We start from the raw sequence: 6,000 nt of genomic DNA on the forward strand, positions 1-6,000 counted from the left end.
AGTGCCAGTTGTGTTGACAGTTCGAGCAGCGCGGTCTATTACCCGATGAATTTGTAGCAGTTCTGAAGTGAATGCCGTGAAGTGTTTCCTTCAGTTTATAAATCGAGTTAAACTTACGAGGGCTTAAGTCAGGGGAGTGCAGTAGGTGGTACAGCACTTAGCAACCCCATCAGTCAAACAAATCAGTAACAGCTTGCACTGTACGTGCTTGAGCGTTGTCCTGCAAAATGATGGTCAGGTCCTACAGAAAGTCTCATCACTTCTGTCTCTATGCTGTTCATTTTTGGAACACAACCTACGACCAGCTTAGAGACAGAAGTGATGACACTTTCTGCAGGACCTGACCATCGTTTTGCAAGAAATGCTCAAGCACGTACAGTGCAAACTGTTACTGATTTGTTTGATTGATGGGGCTGCTAAGTGCTACACCACCTATTGCACTCCACTGACTTAAGCCCTCGTGAGTTCAGCTTGATTTCTAAACTGAAGGAAACACTTCACGGCATTCGCTTCAGAACTGCTACAAATTCGTCGGGCAATAGACGGCGCCGCTCGAACTGTCAACACAACTGGCACTGCTATGAGTATCCTACGACTTCCACATCGCTGGCAAAGGGTCATACACAATGCTAGTGTCTACTTTTAAGGTCAGCAAAACTTGGAACCACGTATCTATTTCGTACGAGCTGTAAAAAAATTGTTGCCACTATTAAAGCTCCAACCCACGTAATATGCAATAGAACTTGCCCCTTTTATAGCAGCAATGTACCGTAGGTTTTTACAGTAGAGAAGTGTTCATTGTGATTGGAAAAATGCACAGGTCATTCCCGTTTTCAAGAAGAGTCGTCGAATATACACAACAAACTATAGGTCACTATAACTATGACGTCGGTCAGTTGTGGAATTTTGCAGAATGTTTATGCTTGCGTCTTCTGACACTGACGGAGACCGAAAAATCTCCGTGTGATCCGAAAACACCTATCGTGTGCAACTCAGCCGGTTCTGTTCTTCGATGAGATCCAGAAAGCGGTAGATACCGGCGCCCAGATAGATGCCGTGTTCCTTGACTTCTGGGAGGCACTTGACAGAGTTACGTACTGCCTCCTAATCAAAAAATTGTAAGCGTAAGGAACATCACACCAGCTTTCTAGTTGGTCCGAAGAGTTTCTAGCAAACTGAACATAGCATGTCATTCTCAATCGAGAGAAGTGTTCAGACGAAATGTGACTTCGGACACCCCAAATGAGTGTTATATGTCAATTACGTTTCATATACTCGTAAATGATATAGTAGACACCATCGGAAGTTCCATGAGGATTTCCACGGATGATGTTGTATACAGAGATGTCTCAAAGCTAGAAAATTATAGCGAAATGCAGGAATACGTGCGAAGAATCGACGCTTAGTGCAGTGAGTGGCAACTGACGCTCAACAGAAGCAAGCGTAACGTATGGCTTACACATAGACAGAAACACTCATTACTGTATGATTAAACGATTGCAGAACGATCACTGGAAGCAGTTACTTCCATAAAATATCTAGGAACAGACTTACTGAGCGATTTAATGAGGAAAGGCCACATTGATGCCCAGGCAGGTGCCCGACGGAGATTCATTGGAAGAATCATCAGGAAATGTACTCTAAAAAAACTCTCGTTCGACTGATACTTGAATATTTCTCGTCAGTATGGGGCCTGTAGCAGATAGGATTAATAGAGGAAATAGAAAATATTCAAAGAAGAGCAGCGCGTTTCGTTACAGATTCCTTTATTAAGCACGGAAGCGTCACAGAGATGACCAACCAGCTCCAGTGGTAGACGCTGCAATAGAGACGTTCCGTAACGTGGTGTGGTTTACTGTTAAAGTTTCGAGAGCGTACGTTTCTAGAAAAGTCAACAAATATATAGCTTCCTCCTACGTGTATCTCGTAAAAAGACCATGAATATAAAATTAGAGAAAATAGTGCCCACACGGACCCTTACCGGCAATCGTTCTTTCCGCGAACTATTAGTGACTAGGACAGGAAAGAAGGGGAGAGTCAGTGGTTCAGAAAGTAGTCTCCACCACACACCGTAAGGAAATTTGTGGAGTACAGATACAAATGTAGATCGCAAGAACAGTTTGGGACTAACTACAGCGTGCAGAGATACGTCTGAACATTCATTCTTCCCGCATCCAATGCGTAAACGGAACGTTAGAAGCCCTATTAACTGGTACACTGGAAGTATCTTCTATCACGCTCTTTACAGTGGTTAGAAGAGTATGGACAGAAGTAGAAACTAACACATATAATTATGTTTCTGCTTCTTTTTGTTAGTTTCTGAAGAGTCAATTCAATATTGTTTAGTAAGACACACATATCACTCAGAAAGGCTGCATACAACTTACAGGAACTTTGTATTTATTAATTCAATTCGTGATATTTCTATGTCCCTATCCCATGGTGCTCTTTCTGAGAATTAACAGGTACAAATTTTATTCTGTTGTTTACGTAGATATAACTACCACAATAATTTTGCAGTTTTGTACAAAAATGATTTACCAACGTAATAACTGGAAAGCACACCATGTTCAGGTTTTCTTCCTACAAACAATACACAGTCTGACACAGCACAGAAAACTTTCTAGTTTGTTTTCTACCAATACCTATATGACAATTATTTTGTCTGTCGGCGACTGAACATATTGATGAAAAACACGGACTGGAATAAAGTTCCGAGGTTTGACAATTACTTGTTTTTTTCTGTTTTATGTGAATGTGTTTCTATTGTGTGTTTTCCCTGCACCCTGACATTGCACAGAACGAATGTTCGTGGAGAGCTGGTTTGTGTTGCTGATGTGTTCGGTGCTTGTACTTCAGTTTTAGGTGCTATGCTGCTTGTTTTCTTGTCGCTGAATAAGGAAACTCACCCTTCCTTGATTTGCGCACATTTGTTCTTAATGTCAAGTTTCCAGTCTTCAGGCTGTCAGTTTCAGCTATCACTGAATTTTGTTGTGCTCTTCTTTTTCTCCTATTTTGGCATTTTCTCGGAGTTCTTCAGGTACAAAGAAAACGAACGTCCCATGAAAGAAATCAGAGCATATGATGTACATGTACAGACAAATAAATGATTACACTTTCAGAAAAATTGGATGATTTATTCAAGAGAAAGAGCGTCACAAATGGAGCAAGTCAATAACACGCTGGTCCACCTCTGACCGTTATGCATGCAGTTGTTCGGCTTGGCATTGATTGATAGCCTTGTTGGATGTCCTCCTGAGGGATATCGTGCCAAATTCTGTGTAGTTGGCGCGTTAGATAGTCAAAATCCCGACATGATTGGAGGGCCCCGGCCGTAATACTCCAAACGTTGTCAACTGGGGAGGGATCCGGCGACCTTGCTAGCCAAGGTAGGGTACGGTAAGTACGAAATCAAGCAGCAGAAACTCTTGCCGTGTGCGATATCACAGCACAGATCTGTCTCTGCAATATCGTCCGAGGGATACGAACTGTCTGTCTGAATTACTTATACATAAAATAATTTTGTGTTTGGAATCGCGATATTGTAACTACTAAAGCAGCTAAACTGTCAACGTTTCGACCGACTTGCAGCGGGCCTCCTCAGGGTGGAGGACCGCAGCAAGTCCGTCGAAACATCGGCAGTTTAGCTGTTTTAGTATTTACAATGACGCGGCCCAGTATCCAAAATTATTTTATCTAAAATGACACTGGCCTTGGAAAACTACGAACCTGTGTATAGTTAGTTGAGTTACTGCAACAGTTGCTTCCTCTCTAAGCTTGGATGGACTTTGTCCTGCAGTTAAGGCCAGTTTCTTGATAGTTGCATACGACGGATATTTCCTGATTATCGCAGTAGTCCCAAAAATGCATCGGATGGTGTTCTGTGCGAACATTTCGTAATTTGTGTTGTTTCATTTCTTTCACCTTACTCAATATGTCTATTAAAAATGAAGACCTAAGTAAAATACGAAGAAACAAATTTTCGCCTAGCCGTTTTCCGTGCACAGGCGAAGAGAACTTTTCCGCTTGTTGTGCCACTCTCGATAGAAATTTCGGATAAAATTTTATAGTTATAATAGTGTTTCGTTGTGGGTATAACTCATCGAATGAATGCCAGAATTTGTGTTGTGTTGCTCCTGAATACGTTTCAGTCACTTAAGTATTTTAAGAAATTACAATGAAATTTTTTGCACGAGTCTCAAGACTAATATAAATGACAGTTATTTAGTAAGTTAGTTACGTAAAATGAACGCTTATAAAACAACATACTACTCAATTTTCTGTATGTGTAATAAAGTTTTTCCGTAACTAATTGAAAGGTTATCGGATTAACAGAACATCACTCAATTTACACTTTGCGCAAGAGCTTTACATACAAACTGTTGTCTATGTGACTGTTCTAATCTCTGCTAATGTTCTGTATTAACTTCTTCTGGCAACAATTAGAAGAACCACAAGTACTAACTGTCGTAAGAGAAACGTCGTAACCACTCACTTCATGCCGTTTGCAGCTCCAACGATTGCTCCAACCTGCAGACAAAAGAGTTGTGTTAATTTAATCCTGTAATAAAAACGATCATTAAACTTTCTATGTAGCTGTTCTGAATTATTTTAAAACCTCGATAATTCAGTGAAATTAACCATTACTTTTTTGATCGTCATTAAAACCATAATATACACTGATGAAGAACAAACACAACACCAGAAAATAGTCAATGTAGAGTAATGAAAATTCTGGAATGCATTTGTGTAAGTAAAATATTTAAGTGATTAACATAGCAAGATCAGAGATTAATGTAAGCGCGAGATAAGCCATTCCAAATGTGAAATGCTGGTACATTAATAACCGGTGTAACCGTCAGTATATTGAATGCAAGCATACAAACGTGCATGTATTGTGTTGTACAGGTACCGGATGTCAGCTTGTCGGATCGAGTTTAATGCCTGTTACACCTGGTCGGTCAATAAAGGGACGGTTGATGCTGTTTGCGGATGACGGTGGAGCTATAGTCCGATGATATCCCATATGTGCTCGACTGGAGACAGATCTGGTGATCGAGCTGGCCAAGGCGACATGTTTACACTCTTTAGAGCATGTTGGGTTACAATAGCGGTATGCGGGTGCGCTTTATCCTGCTGGAAAGCACACTCCCTGGAATGGTGTTCATGAATGGCAGCGCAACAAGTCGAATCACCGGACTGGCAGTCAGTGTGCGCTGGATTACCACGAGATGCTCCTGCTGTCATATGAAATCGTATCCCAGACCATGACTCCAGGTGAAAGTGAAGTGTGTCTAGCACGCAGACACGTTGGTTGCAAGCTCTCAGCTTGCCTCCTCCAAACCAACACACGGCCATCACTGGCTGTCATCAGGAAACACAACAGCCCTCCCCCTGGCCTCCAATGATCTCTTGCTTGGCACCACTGAAGTCGGAAACGGTAGTGGTTTGGGGTCAGTGGAATGCTCACTACAGGGTGACTGAATCAGACCTGTCCTTGGAGTAACCGATTTGCAACAGTTCGTTGTATCACTGTGGTAACAACTACTGTTCAGATTACTACTGCAGATGTAGTATGATGTGCCAGAGCCATACGACGAACACGATGGTCTTCCCTCTCGGTAGTACCACGTGGCCGTCCGGAGACCCGTCTTCTTGCGGGCGTACATTCTCGTGACCATCGCTTCCTGCAATAATGTACAGTGCCTCATTCCTGCCAAGTCTTTCTGCAGTATCACAGAAGGAACATCCAGCTTCTCGTAGCACTATTATGCGACCTCGTTCAAACTCAATGAGGTCTCGATAATGGTGTGCTTATCACCTTAAAGACATTCTTGTCTAACATCAGCTCACCATGTCCAGTCTCAAGGGTAACTAACGCTCACTGCCATCACAGTGTGTATTTAAAGCAAACTTGATTTGCTTCCTCATAGATTAATTCCCAAAAATTCCCCTATCTTACACAGCAATCACATTACTCGATATTGCTGATAACATGTA

At 41.9% G+C, this 6,000-nt stretch overlaps 1 long non-coding RNA gene across 1 annotated transcript in view; it reads right to left on the minus strand.

Annotated features, from left to right (window-relative positions):
• LOC126469540 (uncharacterized) overlaps positions 1-4,525 on the minus strand; it is a 149,327-nt gene extending 144,802 nt beyond the window's left edge. The window contains exon 1 of the long non-coding RNA XR_007586008.1: positions 4,496-4,525. This is a non-coding gene — a long non-coding RNA (uncharacterized LOC126469540). The remainder of the gene's footprint in view (positions 1-4,495) is intronic.
• Positions 4,526-6,000: the final 1,475 nt, after the last annotated feature.

The sequence above is a fragment of the Schistocerca serialis genome, chromosome 3 (assembly GCF_023864345.2).
Source record: "Schistocerca serialis cubense isolate TAMUIC-IGC-003099 chromosome 3, iqSchSeri2.2, whole genome shotgun sequence".
Taxonomy (NCBI): Eukaryota; Metazoa; Arthropoda; class Insecta; order Orthoptera; family Acrididae; genus Schistocerca; species Schistocerca serialis.